Below are 21498 nucleotides of genomic sequence, written 5' to 3' on the forward strand. Positions count from 1 at the left end.
ACCCCTCTAACTCCATTTATGTTTTGCAGGTGGCATGCAATAGTGAAGCTGTGAAGACTGGTGGAACCACAAATAGAAGGGTCCTAAGTCCCAGAATTACCATGGAAGAAAGTCTCCTGCAAATTGGGTAAACATCATGAATAATTATGTGAGCCAGAAAAAGAATCCTAATGAGTTATGCCATTAACATTTGAAGGTTTATTTATTAAAACAGCAAATTTTGTGCTAAGTAATACACACAACTGTTAAATTTAATGTACAATATATTCATTTTAATTTTGACTCATACCTTATTTCTAAATTTTGCTTTAGGGAATAGAAATTATACACATGCACACTTACCACATACACACACATATTTTATTCCCTCAATAGAGAAAGGGGTGAATGATATCTGGAGAATCTAATGAAAGTAACTTTCAAGTTTATTATTATGTTCTTTCTTTTGTGTTTTCTATAAATAATTTGTAAATTTTGGAGAAATGTAACCTTTTCTAAGACCAGAATTTTGAGGGTTTTTTATTTTTGTTTTTATGCGTGCAATCAGGAGAACTGGATGAGGAAAGTCACAAAACAGAATTTATTGTGTGGTTCTGTTAGTCATGGGGAGTGTCATTGTTTTGCTTATTATATTTTTCATTTAAAAATAAGGAATGAAGTAGAATAAAATAAAATAAAACTTGTCCAGGAAAGAAGTAAAAATTCCCATTATCTCTTTGCCAGATTAACATGCTGTGATATTGATCAGCTGTATTTGCACAAGAACCCTGCAGAAAAGAACATGCCAAGTCAGGAAGGGTCTATACTATAAGCCCATTATATGAAACCTATCATAAACCCGCAAGAATTATTGTTAAAACCTTGAAACAGATACCTATAGGAACTTAACATTTCCTTCTTTAAACAGCCTATCGTAATAATTTATAATTCTGATTCCAAGCCTATCCCGTCAGCTAAGATATCAACACAACATATAGAATTTACAGAAAATAAATTATCTGTGTCTCTTACCTGTATGCTTATGCACTTTGTGTAGGAAATTTACAGCAAGCAAGACTATGTTCTGAAAGTTGGAAAAGTCACCGATGAAGTGGGCTTTATCTCCACTAACAAGTATTCGTGGTGCCAGATCCTTCTGGAATTCATTCATTCTAATCAAAGTTGTAGGAAAGCGTGTTGGAGCTAAATAATCCACAGATAAAATCCAGTTTCTTTTACGATCTGCTTCTTGCTTAAAATAATATTTTAACCTAATAGAAATGTAGGGTAAAAGTATGCATTTAAAATTAGTCTACTCAGAGTTTTGCCAATTCAATTTTCGAAATGGATAATCTGTCCAAAAGCTACCTTATTCTACTTTTTAGAATACAAATTCTATAAACTTGCTGTTGATTTTAGCCCCTAGATTTGAAGATGTGAAGAGACATTACTAGAATTTTAAACTTGGAAATTACCATCCCAGAAATTTTGTAATTTTTAGCCAAATGTTTTTCCCTTTTCAAGCATGTTATCCTTGCATGTACTCTGAAATGTGACCAAATACTATTTTAAAATGTGAAGATGAAGATCAAAGGTGATGAGGCAAAACTTCTGCTGGATTTGGACATCTCTTGAAGAAGAGATGATTTTTATGTCAGGTGACCACTGAAAATGAAATAAATTAGAATAGCTTTTCTTGATTTTTAGGTAGTTTGGTATTTTTTTCCTCATGAATTATGCTAGAAAGCCAACTCCTCTCATCTTATTGAGGAATAAATTTTAATTTTATGTTTGTAGTGAACAGTTTTACATCTATACAATCAGCACCACATGTTCCAATCAATCTTCTGAGCATGTAAACAGCTTGCTGTTTTGCAGCATGCTTGTTCCCTCCAAAATGATTTCCACCTCTCATTTTGCTCATTATGTCCTATGTCCTTCAAGGCCTATTATGGAAATTATATGGTTTGTTAGACTTCCCTTGGTGTTACTCTACGTATTACAGACATGGGGGCTAGTTGTTATTGATTCAAAAAACAATTAGAACATATCCTCTGGTCGACACTGTGAAAGAAACACACCTGTATATATGTGGTTCCCATGGAGTTATGGGAGTATAGAGTATGAAATTATGAAGCCTGTCCTGGATTACAGAAAAATTGGTTAGAACTTCACACTCTTATCAAAGCATCATAACCAATTCTTAGGTTTAAGAAAGAGAAGATTTGGGGAACAAAATATAAAAAATAAAAACAGTTGTTACTGTCTTTTAAACTTTAGCCATTCTAGTGGTTGTAAAGTAGTAGCTCATTGTGGTTTTGATTTATATGTCCTTAATGACTAATGATTTCGACCAATGATTTTGAATATCTATGTACTTACTGGCCATTTGCATATCTTCTTTGGAGAAATACTTGTTCAAATCTCCTTTTTCTATTTAAATTTTTTTTATATCACTGAGTTGTAAGAGTTTTAAAATATATTTTAAATACAAGTCCCTTATCAGATATATGATTTGTAAATATTTTCTCCCATCCTGTGTACTATCTTTAACTTTTTCAATAGTAACTTTTGCAGCACCAAATTTTTAAACACTTTATGAAGTTCATTCTATTTTTTTGTCCTTTGTGCTTTTAGTGTCACATCTTAGAAAAAACATGTCTAACCCTAAGTCAAAAAATTTTTTCTAAAAGTTTTATAGTTCTAGCTCTAACATTTAGGTTTATAATGCATTTTAAGTTAATTTTGTTGTGTCGTAGAAGACAAACTTCATTCATTAGCATATGGATTTTTAGAAGACTAATCCATTTCCATTGAAGACTAATCTTACCCACTGAATTGTCTTGCCCCCTTGTTAAAAATCAAGTGACCACAAATCTAAGCGTTTATATCTGTTCTCTCAATTTTATTCCATTCATCTATGTCTCTATTATTATGCCCTTACCACAGTTGATTACTTGTATGTCTTGATTACTGTAGTTTTGTACTAAGAGATTAATAGGGATTGCATAGAATCTGTGGATCAATTTAGGGAGAATTTCCAACTTAACAATATTAAGTCTTCCAATCCATGAACACAGGAAGTCTTCCACTTTAAATGGATCTGTAATTTCTTTCAACAATATCTCGTATTTTTTCAGGGTATCTAAGTTTTGAATTTCTTTCTGTTAAGTTTATTCCTGTGAATTTTTTCCTCTTGATACTGTTAAAAACGTATCTGTTTTCTTAGTTTTATTTTACAATTTTTTTTTCATTGTAGTGTATAGAAATACAATTGATTTCTGTATGTTGATCTTTCATTCTGCTGGGTCAATGAACTCATTTATTAACTCCAATAGTTTTTTAGTGGATTTCTTTGAGAAACAGAGAAAGTATTATTTTGTCTTTTCCAACTTGGATGCTTTTTTATCTTTTCTTACCTAATCTCCCTCAGTAGACCCTTCCGTACAATGCTGAGTGGCAACAGTGGAGAATCTTGTCTTGTTTCTCATCTTACAGGGGAAAAATTCAGTGTTGCACCCTTATCATGTTAGCTGGGGCTTTCTACATGCCCTTTATCAAGGTGAGACACTGCTCTATTCCTACATTTTTGAGTGTTTTTGTTTTTTAATCATAAAAATGTGTTGGGTTTTGTCAAAGGCTTTTGCCGTGTCTACGTGATGATCATGTGGTTTTCGTGCTTATTCTTTTAATATGTATACTATACATATTGATTATCAGATGCTAAACCAACATGCATCCTTGGAATGAATCCTATTGGTGATGGTTTATAATCATTTTTATATATAGTTTGATTCTGTTTACCAATATTGTGTTGAGAGTTTTTACATCTATATTCACAAGAAATGTAGGTCTGTAGAATTTTTTTTCTTGTGATGCCTTTGTCTTATTTTGATATGATATTTGGTATAATATTACCATTTTGCTATTTGTTCTTGTGTCTTATGTCTTTGCTGCTATTTTCCTTTGTTACTGCCATCTTTTGTGGTAAACAAATACTTTCTAGTGTAACTTTTTAATTACCTTGTGGTTTATTTTACTATATACATTTTAGTCTGCTTTGCTATTGCTCTTAGCTGATGGGATTACAACTACCACCTCAACTTGAAACAACGTATTTCAGATTAATACCAACTTCTTTCAACAGTCTACATAAACCTTGCTACAATATAGTACCACTCCTGTTTCTCTCTCGTGCTATTATAGTCATGCTAATTACATCGTTCTACATTATAAACCCATCAGAACAATTTTATAATTATTGCTTTATGCAGTTGTATTTCAAATAAAATAGAGAAGAAAAGTGACATGATACCATATATTCACAATCTATTTTATATTTACCTGTGTAACTCCTTTGTTAGTACTGTTTATTTCATCATGTGAATTTGAGTTACCATTTAGCGTTCTTTCATTTCAGCCTGAAAAACATCTTTTATTATTTCTTGAAAGTATGCCTGCTAATAAATTCTTTCAGTATTTGTTCATCTGCAAATATCTTAATTTCTCCATTTTTAAAGAACAGTTTTACAGGATATATAATTCTTCATTGACAGTCTTTTCCTTACAGCACTTCCAATAGGTCTCCTGGCTTCCATGGTTTCTGATGAGAAATCAACTCCTAAACTTACTGAGGATTCCTTGTACATGAGGGTCATTTTTCTCTTTCTGCTTATCAGATTCTCTCTTTGTCTTTGGACACTTTGACTACAATTTGTCTAAGTGTGGCTTTTGTTGAGTTTATCTTATTTAGAGTTCACTGAGCTTCTTGGATATACAGATTAATGTTTCTAAATTAAATTTGAAAAGTTTCTTGCTATTTTTTTCAAATATTATTTCTTCCCTTTTTTCTCTACCCTTACTTCTGGGAATCTCATTATGTATATCTCATATGCTTGATGATTTCTTATGGATCTGTGAAGCTCTGTTTATTTTTCGTCATTCTTTTTTTCTTTCTGTTTCTCGAACTGTATAATCTCAATTTACCTTTATTCAAGTTCAGTGATTCTTTTCTCCTGCTAGCTTAAATCTTCTTTTGCATATCACCCCCTTGGATTATTCATTTAGCTATTACACTTTTCAATTTCTGAATTTCTATTTTTTTCTATAGATTATATCTGTTTAATGATATTCTCTGTCTGGTAAGATGTTGTAAGTTTTCATGCTTTTTTTAAAATTCTTTAGACATGGTTTCTTTTCTTTCTTTCTTTTTTTTTAAAACATTTTTAGTCATGGTATCTTGTTATATTGCCCAAGTTGGCCTCAAACTCCTAGGCTCATGTGATTCTCCTGCCTCAGGTTCCTGAGGCAGGGATTACAGGCATGAGTTATTACACCCAAGCTATTTCTATATGTATGTTCATAATAGCAAATTTAAAAATTTTATCTAGTAAGTCCATCATCTGGTCCCACTCAGGAAAACTTTCAATTGACTAGTGTGTGTGTGTGTGCACACGCACGCACACATACACGTGTGCAAAATAGTTTTCCAGTTCTTCACGTTTCTTTTATCTTTTTCCTAACACTTCCCATTTCATTTCATTTCAGAAAATATAAAGTAGCAACTCTGAAAATCAGATACTCCCTCTCACCAGGATTTGTTGCTTGGTTCATTTGTCATTGTTTGCTTAGTAACTTAGTAACTTGCCTGGACTACTTCTACATATGCACTGTATATTCTCTGTAGTGAGTCATCATTGAAGTCCCTGCCCAGTAAGCTTAGTGGTCAGCTAATGATTGCTTAAAGATTTCCTTAAGTTCCTTGAACACATCTTCAAGGCCTTTTGCATCTTTGCCTTAGCCTTTACTTTTCACTTGTTCAGGGCCTCAAGGTCAGCCAGATGTGGCAGATTTGAGCCTTCTCAGTTCTTGCCTAGCTTTGTCCACAGTCCTGCTCATGTGAGTGGCCTAATAGATCCCCAGGAATATTTCAGAGCTTTCCAAGTTCTCTTTGGACATATTATATCACAGATTGCCCTTTTAAGCTTTTAGCTCATCTCTTGTTTCCCCCAGCCACTATGGCAGTCTCAGGTAGCTGAGGTTTAAAAAAAAAATTGATGCTAATTTTATCTTTTTACAAATACCTTGGGTATAAGGGTTTTCCCACAGAATGAGTAGTTCAAAAAACTACCACACCCTGAGAAGGGAATTTTTCCGGGTAGCTGTAAGACAGGTTAAAAAGTGACTCTAAATTGCTGTACAGATAGGGCTTTTAAAGAAGCTCCAAACACAAATATGCCCTTTTGATGGCTGCAAAGCTACAGGAGTTGCAAGGAGCTGGTTTTCAAGGCTATTGCAGAGCTGGGTAAAGTAGAATGAGATAAGCCAACTTAAAATACCACAGACCATGTTCTTACCTACATTCATCATTTCTTTGAATAAACGTTTTTGACAGTTTTTGATTGATATAAACCATTGGCTAATTCCAATAATTATTAAAATGTTTATTTTGATCATTTTTGTTAGTGCTTTGTTGCTTTTATGGAAGAGTGAATTTAGGGATATCTCCACTCTGCTATTATGGAAGCACCAACCAAATTGAAAAAATATATTAATAGATGAAGAAATGGAATCACAAGAAACAATTATCCAATTTTCTATAATATGCCAATCCAGGATCTAAGACTAGATGTTCTGGTTCCAGAGTCTTATACTTAACTGCTACCTTATTTCCTCTTAAAATAATAGAAGCTATTTTGTATTGATTTCTTATTATATTGTAGGTGTTATGTTATAAATGCTATATATATTGCTCAAAACAACCTCACAAGTTAGGGGCTGCTAGTATTCCCATTTTACAACTGGAAAAGTAATAAGAGATGTCACATGTCCGATAATTCAAGATTCATTATGCAGATTTGCCTGACCCTTAATGGAAATAATCTTAAATTCTATAAAATTATTTTATATCAAAGAATGATTAATATTTTAATAAATATCAATATGAGGCCTTCTAAGATTATAAACCACAATATTCATTATCAGGATTTTGATATTTTTATAATATTAACATGCAAAATACCTTCCTTCCATTAAGGGTTACCTTTGGAAGGATTCTCCTTGTCAGGACAACTGTTTTTCAGTGAGGTAAAATTCTGGTGATATTTTAAGCAAAACTAATACTAAATAACTTCATACACTTATTCATATTTCAAAAATATTACTATTAAATAAATTTTAGTATATATTCTTAAGTATAAAAATGACAGAGGATCTTTCATGTAAAGTTGGGCATTTGAATACACGCATTTCTTTTTTCTCCCTTACCATATCAGAATCAATAATACTGTGAATACATTTGGAGAGGCAGCTACAACATTTTGGAAATCAAATGGATGAGTAGCAAAGGATTTAGCAGATCCAAGAAGTCTGAATCCTAAACTAGCAATGGGGAAAGCTAACACTATATACTGTGTAGAATTCTCCCAACAATTGTGTGTTTGATTACAAGCACTTCTGGAAATTGGAGTGAAAAGTTTATTCCTGAAAACGGGAACTGTTGCTTGAAAGGCTGATAAAGAAATAGGCAGATTCAAAGACTACCTCTGATCCTTCACATAGTGATGAGTTAATTATCGACAAGGCAAAGGAGAGAGTTTCTGAACTCTAGTAAACTGAGCGCAAATGAAGGCAACAGTACACCATGCTGAAAACAGAGATCTTAAGTGAAGACCTGCATACTGGATACTCAGACCTCCAATATTCTTCTCTCACTAGACTCTTAAAATGCTGCAAGCCACGCCTTCTCTCTTGAAGCATAACATGGAAAATTTCTGGTAAATTCAACCAGCTTGAGAAGATAGGCATACACTTAATAAAACAGGAATTAACCAATTAAATTGCCCAGTCATGTGCTCTGCTGTACAGCGGTAAGCAAGCATTAGTCATATCCACAGAGTTTCAGATTAGCTCCTTACTGTCCCAATTTTAAATACCTATATATGACAAAGATTACAAGGTAGTTAAGAATGGTATCTTGAATAAGAGATACCATGAATAAGACAAATTACACAAAGCAAATGAAAAAGCCACTTAGAATATACTGTAGGATAAGCAACCGTGTTTAATACTATAATATTGGCCGGGTGCAGTGGCTCATGCCTGTAATCCCAGCACTTTGGGAGGCCGAGGTGGGTGGATCACGAGGTCAGGAGTTCAAGACAAGCCTGGCCAAGATGGTGAAACCCCGTCTCTACTAAAAATACAAAAATTACACTGCACTCCAGCCTGGGTGACAGAGCGAGACTCCGTCTCAAAAAAAAAAAAAAATTCTAATATTCACAGAGAGGTGAGAAAATGTATTGCAAAGAAAAAGCAGTAAGAAGATACAATAAGAGGATTCATTGAAGATCAACTTCGTTTATCTTAACTCAATGAAATCACAGAAATAGTATAGTAAGTGACCATCAGCAAAGAGATTAGCAGACAAAGTTGAGGAAATTAGGAAGTGCAAAAAGCAAAAATGTGGAAAATAAGAGAAATAAAAACTATAAAAATTAGATCTATTGTGCAGGAGATTCAACATAGAAATAATAGGAATTCCAATAACGAAAGAGAGATAATGGAGTTTTAGATAGACTATGTGCTCCACAAAATGAATGAAAAATAACATAGTAAGTCACAACTGCTTGAAATTTAAGAAACTGTGTGGAAAAAAGCACCTTACAATATTTCAGAAAGATAAAAATTATACCCAAACATTATGATCAACATACACAATAATTCAGACTTTGGAGCTCAAAGAGACTGTCTCTGACCCTTTTGGTAGGAAGCAATAAATTCAGTGTTGACTTTTTATTTTATAAAACTAAAACAGTTTTATTATGGAAAAGCTGCTATTTTCTAAAGAAGTTTAGTTTTGCATATGACTGGGAAAATCCACAAATGAAAAAACAGTATTTTTGAAACTATTTTCTATGATTCTAATGACTTGCTCTCAGTTGCCATCTTGATGTTGACAATTCTCACTCTACCAATAAGTTGTTATGATGGTTATGATCCTAATTTATCTGACAGATATACCAAGGGGATGAACTCTTCCATCATCTCATAAAAATATCAGGCCTTGAAGCAACATAAAGAGAGAAAACATGCAAGGCAATGTGTCTCCCGTCTCTGATTTATTCATCTCAACTGGATATGAGGTCAGTGGGAAATATAACAGTAGATATTTCACAAGAACTCTTCAAAAATATAAGCCTGTGTTTATATATGTTTTAAAACAAGTCACCCATTCTTTCTTTCTTTCTACCCCATGTCTCACTCTGGATGGCAGAGTTGTATTTACTACATTCATTATAAAACACAGAGTATTTTGACATTGTTTTTATCTATCTGGCATAATAAAAAAGATGTGTCCTAAATATTTTCTTCCAAATATGTGGTAAACAAACCGTATTCTTTGATAAAAATGATGCAGAGATCCTGTATTACTTGTCACTACATCCTTTTGGTTTACGGACATGCCAGTTCATGTTAAGACATCTCTTTAAAAAAAACCCTCTCCTTCTTCTTCTGGTTAAATTTTGTTTGATTGTTTTTAATTTTTCTATGATTCATGGTACAAGCCAATTTTTTTCACATTTTAACCTGCCTACTTACAAAATATGTTTTGAACTTTATCCAGTAAAACGTTTTCTTGTCAGTTTTCCTTTTATCATAGTACTGCCCATGGTTGACATCTTGGTAAGTAGGTAAATTGAAAAAGATTTCAATAGAAAACATAGCATATGATGGAAAGATTGTTACCACATTGAAACAAAATAACTTTGGGTTTATTCTTACCTATTGCGAAAAATTTTATGAGCAGCCTTCAGGGATGAGACATGTGCAGTCCATAAGTACTTCAACAGGTCATCAGAGCTACTAGATGGTGACTTTACATGCTATCCAAGAAGGAAAATGTTATTAATATTAAACAATTATTACCATCTCTCTTCCTGAAAATCAATTGTGTTTATAAATATAAATTTTTCAACATTCTAAATGAGAGGAGAAAATTGTTTGTAAGAGTTAGGATATGAAGAATATAATGCCTAATGCTTCCTGGAGAGCTTAATATTAGTTATACTAATTACAAGTAACACTGAATGCATTTGAAAGGAATACACCAAGTAAGGGTTGGTTTTTGAAATACTCATAATTTTATATTGTTCAGAGCTAGAGCTTTAGTATTCCATTTGTTTATTTGTTTTTCTCCTACCATGCAATGAGCTTTCTATAAAGCAGTAAGAGTCAGAAGTGGGGACAGAAGAGGAGTGGGAAAAGTAACAAAATTTGATCTAACCACATACAATATAATGAGTAAGTTCTCTAAAGGGAAACTTTATCTTTGGTCATTTACTCTTCCACCCATGACATTTGACTTTGAACATCAATATTTGATTCTGATTGTCAAATGATCATTTCAAGCAACTCATATGTAATTGCTTATGAAGACAGTTGAAATAAGTTGATCAAATTCATCACAATCTATTCCATAATTATATTTCTATATAAATTATTAATCCATTGACCCAAAGTTAGGATTAACCAGAACATTTTCTACACCATTAAGCCATAATTTCTCTGTGTTCACATGTCTGTGTACAATTTATTTGATGTGAGAAGAGTGCATAGGACTGCCTCAATACATATTGGAAACAAAGGTGCTAATAAGATACGATGTCATGTGGCAATCTACTCATATTAATACTGCTAGCATCATAATACACATTTTCATATTAGGAATTATTTATTGGGAACATATTGTTCAATGCTTTAAAATTATACATAAAGTATTATACAAAATTATCTGGTTACCTTCAAAGGTTATTAATAAAAATATTAGAGAAAAACTTGGTAAAATTCATGCCACATTTTTATTGTTTCTGGAAAGGATGAATTACAGCTAGAAACATTATAACAAAAATTCATCTGATCCTTAGATGGTGGTAGAAGGACGACATTGTCTGATGATATCCCCATTATGCCAGAGTCGATCACAGCAAGACGTAGCAGAAAGATAATAATTAAAGTCTGTATAAACAAAGAGTTATTCTTCATATTATTACTATACAAAAGAGGTTGTTTTTGAAGTAAAGAAATCTATCACAAAAGTAAACTCCACAGATTTAGAGACATGTAGTAAAACTTAAGCAATAGCTCTGGGTGCTTATCCTTAACAAATTAACACAGGAAGAGAAAACCAAATACCACATGTCCTCACTTATAAGTGGAACCTAAATGATGAGAACATATGGACACAGAGAGAGGAACAACACAACACACCCTGGGGCCTTTCAGAGGATGGGAGGGGAGGAGAGAGAAGATTGGGAAAAGTAATTAATGGATGCTAGGCTTGATACCTGGGTGATGAAATGGTCTGTACAACAAATTCCCATGCACAAGTTCACCTATGTAACAAACCTGCACTTGTACCCCTAAGGTAAAATAGAAGTTAAAAAAAAGATTTTGTTAGAAATTTCCTTGAGGATCATTTGGAACTCAAATATGCTTCCCTTAAAAACCCAACTTTCATAAAGCAAAATTGATTTATGTTGTAGATATATTATTTTAAAACATAGATAACAACTACACTGAAAATTTAAATACTAATTAAATTTCAAAGCACAAAATGTAAAAAGGAAAAAAAATTAGTAACTCTATAGAGTGCTATACTTTTCTTTTATCAGAAGGTATTTTTTCTAAATTTGAAAGTCTGATATGTCTTTAAAATATTTCTGCTATTTATCTAGATGTTTTTCTTGTAAACAAAGTTTTATTTTGTAACATGAGATAAATTCCTACTTTGGTTTTAAGCATCTAAAGCAATGTTTGAGGTTACTAGTTTCTTTCAAATGGCATTTCAATAATTGGATACACTGATTAGTAGATTTTAAAAATATGCATCTAATAACATTTCAAAACATTTAGGTTTAGGGTCAGAAGATTTAGGTCAAACAGATTGCTTTTGTAAAAGCACTAATTCTGGTTTTTGTTTTGGTTTCGAAAAATGGCATTTTAGATTGATTTAGTCATTTGTGAAAAGGTAATCAATTCAAGGTTTATTATTAAAGCATTAAACTCACCAGCCCACCAACTGTTCATGGAGATGCACAGATGATCCCCAGAGTCATGGCCACCATCTGTCATTTGGGTGGGACCAGCTAATCTGCCTAGTAGAGAGAACATGCAGACTCATAGTTATTAGGCCATTTCTAACCTGAATACACAAAAACTTAACTACATGTTTTTTTTTCAAAAATAAGGAAATTCGTATTCTCTGAAAAATTGTTATTTCTCATCACTTTCTTTCCTTCATGACTTTGACTTCCCATCTGCCATTCTTATTCTTTCATTTCTTATAACATTCCTACTCTCTACTCCCTCTTCTCGGTCTTAATTTGCTTAACCTCTGTAGCTGTTCTCTCTTTTTTTTATTATTATTATACTTTAAGTTCTGGGGTACATGTGCAGAATGTGCAGTTTTGTTATGTAGGTATACACGTGCCATGGTGGTTTGCTGCACCCATCAACCCGTCACCTACATTAGGTATTTCTCCTCATGCTGTTCCTCCCCTAGCCCCCCACCCCCTGACAGGCCCTGGTGTGTGATGTTCCCCTCCCTGTGTTCATGTGTTATCATTGTTAAACTCCCACTTATGAGTAAGAACATGAGGTGTTTGGTTTTCTGTTCACTAACTTTTCCTCTCTTCACTGACTCAGAGTTAGGAGTCAATATTCATGCACGTTAAACAGGATCTATACTTTGCCTAAAATCAAATCCCTATTCATTACTTATCTATTGTGTGATGCTGGATAAGTAACTTCTGTAAGCTTCAATTTTTTAATCTACGTACAAGGAATACTAAAAATAATTACCTCATAGAAGATCGGGAAGTGTTAAATGATGATAAACATGGAAAGTAGTCAGTGCAGTGAACACATACTCCATAAATATTAGTCATTATTCTATCTTATCCCCCTTTCTTTCTGAAATTCTCTTTTATCTCCTAGTTTCAAAACTTCCCTTCCTGGTTCATTCCATATTTAACTCTGGTACCTTCTATGTACACGTCCCACATAGTATGTCCCTTCAGCTATCTTATGACCCTGTGCCCAGCTGTCTCTCTCTCTCTCTGTCAACCATTTTCATACCTGGCATATTCTCTCTGCTCTTGCTACCCTCCTCTTTTCTCCAGCTCCCTGTAGTGTTTTGACTCTTCCTTTGCCCCTCCAGCCTCTCCTGTCTAGTCCTTATGCACTGACTGGGGACATTCCCTTCTTTTCTCCAAACCACCTTTTTCTGCAATATTCAAGCTTTCTTCCTTCTCATTCCCCTCCCTTACACTCAATGTTTCCTTTCTTTTCACCAGTCCACCTGTCTGTTCCTCATAATTCTATTTTGTTTCCCTTTTCCTTTCTTACTTGAATTTCTCACTTGGTTACTCTTGGTGGCCAACAGTAAAGATATGGAGAAGTCTGTTAAAAGATTTACATTTCCCAAAATCAATATTCTTTTTTAAAGCTGTCATCATATTCAGTTACGTAAAGCATCCCTCTTTTAGTTCTTAGGTTTTGTCTCATTGGGAGTGTTTTATATCTGCTTCTGAGACTCTCTCCTTTTAAAGCCACTCATGCTCTGAGAATGTTCACCCATTATACTCATCTAAGAACTGCTGTATGTCGCTGACTTCTGTATCTTATGCCTTGAGTCCTCACTGTACTCCAGTTCCATTTTTGCTAAATTCCCACAGAGCTCTTCTATTGGTGATTCCAAGCCATCTCCAACTGAGCATGCCTGAGACTGAGCTCTTGATATTGATAGCCAAGCAAGGCTGCTTTATACACTTTCTGGTATCTTTTCTTTTCTTGTTTCTTTGGTGAAATAGTTTTATTACTCTTTTTGATATCTTCCGCACTTCTCCTTTATAGCTAACATGAACCTACGTCCTGTTGTCTTATTCTCAGAAGATATTTTCTTGTCTTCCATGGAAAACAATACATCTATCTCAATAAACTGTATCAAAAGCTGTATATTGTCCTACTATTTTTGTCAAGAACACAATTTATGCTATATTTATTGCTATAAAACCTAAATTCTTGCCTTGAGTTTAACTTATTTTTTAATTATATTATTCCCTGGCATAAGTTACGTGTGACCCATACCCCCAACATTTCTTTCTCTCTTCCTGTCTTTTTCTCTCACATATGCCTTCTCAATTTCAAACTCTTCCCTTTAGTTCATTCTGTTTATTTCTTTATGGGTTACTTTTATTTTAAAAAACTTTTCTGCTAAACAATAAAAGGGAATGAACTATTGACACATGCAATCGGATGGATGAATCTCAAAATAATTATGGTTACTGAAATAAACCAGAAAAAAAGAGTACATAGCTGTTGATATGAAAATTCTAGTTAATGCAGTCTAATTTGCGGTGATTAAAAATCAGATATATGGTTGCCTGTGAAGCTAGGAAGTGGGGTGTGGCAAGTGTTCGGAGCAGTGTGGGAATGGTGGGGACAGGGGAAAATAGACAGAGGAGGTAGGGAAGTTCCTGAAGATGAGAATATAAAGAGAAAAAGAATACAAAGAGGAAGAGAAAAAGAATACAAACAGGAAGAGAAAAATTTTTTAATGTGTATATGGTTGTTACTGAGTTGATGTGTTCCAGGCCATATATATAATTAAAACGTACCAAATAATACGTTTTAAAATGTGCAGTTTATTATATGTTTATGACACATTAATAAAGCTTAAAAAAACCTCTTCTAAGGAGGCAAGAAGCAAACATTTAAGTTGCTTGAGTATTGTGCAAGCAGCAGGCTCTTGCTGCTAAACCAAACCATATTGCCTAAGCACCCAGTAGAAACTCCTCAGTCTAACTTTGAAGATATCTCTTAAACTGGCCCTAACTGATTTTTTTCAAATTCACCACTCATTACTGTTTCACATTTTAATTCTCCTGCCAGCCTGGCAACTTGTTCCCAATATACCCTGTTGCTATCGCCATCTTTGTAAATATTATTCTAGCAATACCCCCAGCAAGCTCTTTGGCCCCACTCCCTTCCACCATTATCTCAGCCCATGGTTGTCACTCTTTTTTCTCAGCTATCTTTGTACTTATGGTCTTTATCTTGTCTTTGAGTCTTAACACAGTGTTGAAAAATATTTTTGTGGACGATTTTCATAATTTTTAATGCTGTTTTGATTTTCTGTTTATGCCATAGAGCTCAACTCAGTTAAACATGAAGTAAAATCAACCACTTAAAAAAGGGAAGCCCATGTATTGTGCTGTTGAATGATAATGAAATTTTGAAAATGTCCAAACTAACATTCCACTTTCCCATTTGCTCACCCCTAGGCCCAGGGTCAAAGACTCTCCTAGGAGTGGGCAAGTGTCCTCTTTAGGGGAGTTGTTTATTGTTCAAAGTGGACCTTATGTTTGGGCTTCTCCGGAATCATATCTAAGAAGTTCAGATATTCCTCTTCTCCATGCCAAGACAGCCTACAAATGGGAATTATACTGGGTGTCAGAGCATTCCCTTGACAGGCCCAGATGCAATGACAGCTCAGGTGTCCTCACAGGATCTCCTCCTCTATCTTTTCCACAGAAGAACTCATTTTATCGTTGGTTTCTTTCTTCCGATACTGTTTTCTGGGGGTGGTGGTGAAGGTCCCTTATTTCATGAATGCCATTTTTAGTTTTAGTTTATGATGTTTTTGTTCCAAAACAAATCTCTACTAATTCTAAAGTGTAGACACTATTTTCTTTTTTTTTTTTTTAATTATACTTTAAGTTTTAGGGTACATGTGCACATTGTGCAGGTTAGTTACATATGTATACATGTGCCATGCTGGTGCGCTGCACCCACTAACTCGTCGTCTAGCATTAGGTATATCTCCCAATGCTATCCCTCCCCCCTCCCCCCACCCCACCACAGTCCCCAGAGTGTGATATTCCCCTTCCTGTGTCCATGCGATCTCATTGTTCAATTGCCACCTATGAGTGAGAATATGTGGTGTTTGGTTTTTTGTTCTTGCGATAGTTTACTGAGAATGATGATTTCCAATTTCATCCATGTCCCTACAAAGGACATGAACTCATCATTTTTTATGGCTGCATAGTATTCCATGGTGTATATGTGCCACATTTTCTTAATCCAGTCTATCATTGTTGGACATTTGGGTTGGTTCCAAGTCTTTGACACTATTTTCAAGAAGAGAAGACTTGAAAGAAATGTTCTCCCACAGAGGTTTTTTTTTTCTCCTGTATCATTCCAATCTACTTAATTATCTAATCACATTTAGAACTGTAGATATGTAAGTTAATCTTATACAACCTTGTATATTTAATGCATGTTACCTAAACTGTAATTTTCAGTTCTAAGTTAATTGTTTTATAGAAAATGGCTACATTCAGACTTTCCAAAATAGCCCTTTATGTTCATTAGGTCTCCTTGTTACATACCAGTTCCATAATTCTTAAAATAAAACTTTATTTCCTTGGCACTTGTATTGGGTAAAGACATTGGCCTTGGAAGGACTGGCTAATATTTATTGACCAATTCAATATATTTCTCAATATATTGAATTTACCTCAGAAAATAAAGTCAACGCTTTGTAAAATGGTATAAAATAATGATGTTATTGAATTATACTGACACTGAAGCAGAAGTAGCCAAATAATTATTTAAGGATATCACTGTACTCTTCCAGAACATGAAATGGTTGAGCATGTCATACAATGCAGGCACAAAGCTTATTTCACTTTGGTTGTAATGTCTGCTATAAAATCGAACAAAGATAATATAAACACAGTAATGAAACTACTACTAATTGTGAAATCTTCCATCAAAGGCAATCTCAATTTTTGGCTTTTTAACCTATTTTTATATAATTACATTTTTAATGTAAAATATTAACATTTCAAATGCAAAGTTATATGAAAAAAATGCAGTTTCTTTCCTTTCCCTATCCCTTCCCAACCCATTTTCACTCACACTGATGGGCAACTAATTAAATAATTTCTCGTTAATCCATCCTGCGTTTTCTGTTTGTTGGCTTGTTGTGTGTGCTTTTTAAAAATAAGTATATCTACATTTATATTTACTGTACCTGATTCTCCATATTTATTTATCCCTTATTTATTCCTAATTTCTTCCAGAAAAGTTAGAATACTATATATATTCCTTGGTACCCAGATTTTTTTCACTTATTTTTTTTCCTGGGAAGTTACTATGTATGTTCTCTTAGAGATATTTGTCATCTTTAAGTTTTTGTTTGTTTGTTTGTTTGTTTTTACTAACTACATAGCATTCCTCTGTGTGGATATTCAGTAGTTAATTCAACCAATACCCTATATGTGGCCATTCAAAATTATCCAATACATTTCAAATACAAGTAATATCACAATGAATAACCGCCCCCCCCCCCATATTTCATAGCAGATGTATTTTTAAGGTGAATTCCCAGATGAGAGATTGCTGGTTCAAAAGATGATTGCATAGGATGTGTAGTTCTGAAATAAAATGGTCTAGACTCACATTTCTCTGCTTTTCCCCTTTAAATGCAAGTACATTCCCTAGAGACTATTCTACAGTGATGACAGGACTCTGAATGAGGAGAAATAGATACATAAAGACTGGCTAGAGACCTTGAGACTTTATAAATGTCATCATAAACGGTTCTCTGGGTTTTCTTTTATCTCTAATATAATCCTTGATTGGGCACCAGAGAGGTCTGCAACCTGGAACTGTCAATAGGAATACACAAGAACACCAAGAAAAATTGCCCTTTCTGGCCAAAGGACAGGAAAGAGGAAGATCAGCAGTGAACTAGTAGGGAACCCAGCTCCCATTCCACAACCTGAGCACCTGTAGGCAGTCTAATGCATTGGCAGGAGTGGCAGCAGCACAGAAGGAAACCCTAGGCCATTCTAGCTTCCACTCTACAACCTAGGTATCAGAGAGTCGTGCCATCTGCCTACAGGTCAGCAGTGTAGGTGACCTTCATTCCCTGCCCTCCATACCTGCAAATTTCACCCCACTAGAAGGTCAACAGGTGGCCCAGAGAAGTGATTTCTGCCCACATAGATGGTTCCAGCAGACATTGAGTGAGAGCTCAATAACATCAGAAGAACCAGAACAGAATAACATTGTAAGCGCTGAGAAAACTAAACTGCCATTGGAACTGAGTCCCACAAAAGTATACCAGAACCTATATGCTAAACAGGGCTACTGTGTACTATGATAGAAAATTTATATAGGATCCAGGGATTTACATAGGATCAAGCATAATAACCCAAATGTCCAAGATACAATCAAAATCATCTGGCATACTAAAAGTGAGACAAATCACAATTTGAATGAGAGATGACATTCAACAGATGTCAATATGCAGATGAATCAGATGTTGAAATTATCCGCTAAGGATTTTAAAACAGCCATCTTAAAAATGCTTCAATATCTAATGGACATTTATAGAGCACTTCACCCAAAAGCAGCTGAATACAAAATTGTTTTAAGTGTCCATAGAACACTCACAAAGATAAAGTATATCCTGAACAATAAGACATACCTTAACAAACCTAAAAAATTAAAATCATAAAGAGTATGTTCTCTGACCATAACGAAGTAAGCCAGAAATCAATAAGAAAATTCCTCAGGATGCAGAATGAAAAAACATTAATTGCATTTCTATACACTGACAAATGGATATTAAAATTTTAAAAATAGGATTATTTTTAGTAACTTTAAAGAAAATGAAATACTTAGATTTAAATTTTATAAAACAGGAGTGATGTCACCAAAATGGCATAGTAAAAGCAAGCTGGCTTCGCTTTCCCTTGGCAGAAAACCTAAAACAAAAATACAGCACTAAGATTATCATCAGCAATATTCCAGAACTCAAATATGAAAATGAGGCAGTTCCTGGGTTGACAGAGAAGTGAAAAAAAAACTCTGTGCAGAGGGTGAAAAAAAAAAATCAGACATTTACATTTGAGATCCTTGTTCCTTGGTCTGCCAGGCACAAAACCCAAGGAAAATTTCTCCCTGACTCACGATTACTATACAGGAAAACGTGAGATCAAGGTGGACAACCAGCTTCCCCACCATCTTGGGTTCCTTGGCAGAAGACCCGTCCCTCCTCAAACCTTCGGAAACATCTCAAATGCCCAAAGGGAGAAAAATTCCTGAGGACAGCTAGAGACAAAGCAGAGAGATGGGACTAGCATCCACAGGTGAAAAACACTGCTCTGTATCGAGGCCAAAGGAGATGCCAAATCAGAGTAGCTGTTCAGCAGCACTCTGAACAGCTTTAGGGGGTACACGTGGGTCTCCTTATGTGGAAAACACGTGTAAAAACAATAAATTAAAACTTACTACCAAAGAAAATCACGTAATCACAAAGCATGACAGCAAGAAAAGAAAAGAGGAATTACAAAACAACCAGAAAACATGCCACAAATGGCGGTAGTAAGTCCTTACTTATCAATATTAACATTGATATAAAAGAAATAAATTCTCCAATGAAAAGATATAGAGTAAATGAATGCATAAAGAAACAAGATCCAATTATATGCTGCTTATAAGAAGCCCACTTCACCTGTAAAAACACACATAGACTGAACTTGAAGGAATGGAAAAAGATATCCTATGCAAATGGAAACCAAAAAAGAGCAGGAATAGCTATATTTATATAAGATAAAATAGACAACAAATCAAAGACTGTAAAAACAAACAAACAACACTATTTTAAAAAAGACGTCAACTCAACAAGAGGATATAACAACTATAAATATCTATATACCCAACACAGTAACACTCAAGTATATAAAATGAGCATTAATTGATCTAAAGAGAAAGATGAGTTGCAATACAATAATTGTTGAGACTTCAACACCCCACTTTCATTAATGGACAAATTATCCAAACAGAAAAATAGACAAAAAACATCATAATTAAAATACATAGTTGACCAAATGGGCCTAACTGACATTTTCAGAACATTTCACTCAATTATTGTAGAATATGCAGTCTTCTTATCAGCACATGAAACATGCTTTAGAGCAGACAGTATACTTGGTCACAAAACAAGTCTCAACAAATTCAAAAAAGTCAAAATTATATCAATTATCTTCTCAGACAAGAATGGAATAAAACTAGACATCAATAACAAGAGAAGGCTTGTAAACTACACAACATGCTCCTGAAGAAATTAAACAACATGCTCCTGAAGGACCAAAGGATAAATGAATAAATTAATTTAAAAATTAAAAAAATTCTTGAAACAAATGAATATAGAAATACCAAAATCTGTGGGATACAGAATAGGGAAGAGGGAAGTTTATATCAGTATGTGCCTATATAAAATAATAGTAAGATTTCAAATAAATTACCTAATGATATATCTCAAGGAACTACAAAAACAAAAAAAACTAACCCCAATGATAGTAGAAGGAAGAAATAATAAATATTAGAGCAGAAATAAATGAAAGCGAGACTAAAAGAACCCCCCAAATCAACAAAACAAAAAGTTGGGTTTTTGAAAAGATATACAAAATAGACAAACCTTTTTCTAGACTAAAAAAAAAAAGAGAAGACTCAAATAAATAAGATCAGGAATAAAAAAGCAAGCATAACAACTGATACCACATAAATACAAAGAATCTTTACAGGCTATTATGAACAACTATACACTAACACTTCGGAAAACCTAGACTCAGTGGATAAATTCTTGCACACATACAAAATACCAAGATTGAATCAAGAAGAAATAGAAAACAGACCAAATGTGATTTCCAAGATTGAATCAGTAAAAAATTTTCTCATCAAAGATCAGCTTAGAATCTGATAGTTTCACTGCTGAATTCTGTCAAACACTTAAAAAAGAATTAATATGAATTCTATTGAAACAACTTGAAAAAATTGAAGAAGTGACAATACTTTCAAATTCATTCTAAAAGGCAGAATTACCCCAATACCAAAACCAGACAAGGTGACAACAAAAAAAGAAAACTACAGACCAATATCCCAGATGAACATAGATGCAACTATTCTCAACAAAGTACTAGCAAACTGAATTCAACAACACATTAAAAGGATAATTTATCATAATCAAGTGGGATTCATTCTAAGGATGCAAGAATGGTTCAATGTATGCAAATTAATAAACATGATATATCACATTAACAGAACCAAGGACAAAAACCATATAATCATTTCAACAGGTGTTGAAAAACCATTTGATAAAATTCAGCATCTCTTTATGATAAAAGGTACTCAACAAAATGGGTATAGAAGGAATATACTTCAAAACAATAAAGGCATATATGACAACCCCACAGCTAACATCATACTGAATGGGGAATGCCTCTAAGCTCTGGAACAAGATAAGGACATTCACTTTCACCATGTTTGTTCAACATAATACTATAAGTCCTAGTCAGAGCAATCAAGCAACAGAAACAATAAAGGGCATTGAAACTGGAAAAGAAGAAGTTAAAAGATCCTTGTTCACAGATGACACTACATTTA

General features: G+C 33.9%; 1 long non-coding RNA gene across 1 annotated transcript in view; it reads left to right on the top strand.

Annotated features, from left to right (window-relative positions):
• LOC109027234 (uncharacterized) overlaps positions 1-21498 on the top strand; it is a 67871-nt gene that overhangs the window by 11330 nt on the left and 35043 nt on the right. Inside the window, exons 2-3 of the long non-coding RNA XR_002006355.3 lie at positions 30-127; positions 8995-9122. This is a non-coding gene — a long non-coding RNA (uncharacterized lncRNA). The remainder of the gene's footprint in view (positions 1-29; positions 128-8994; positions 9123-21498) is intronic.

The sequence above is a fragment of the Gorilla gorilla genome, chromosome 5 (assembly GCF_029281585.2).
Source record: "Gorilla gorilla gorilla isolate KB3781 chromosome 5, NHGRI_mGorGor1-v2.1_pri, whole genome shotgun sequence".
Lineage (NCBI taxonomy): Eukaryota > Metazoa > Chordata > Mammalia > Primates > Hominidae > Gorilla > Gorilla gorilla.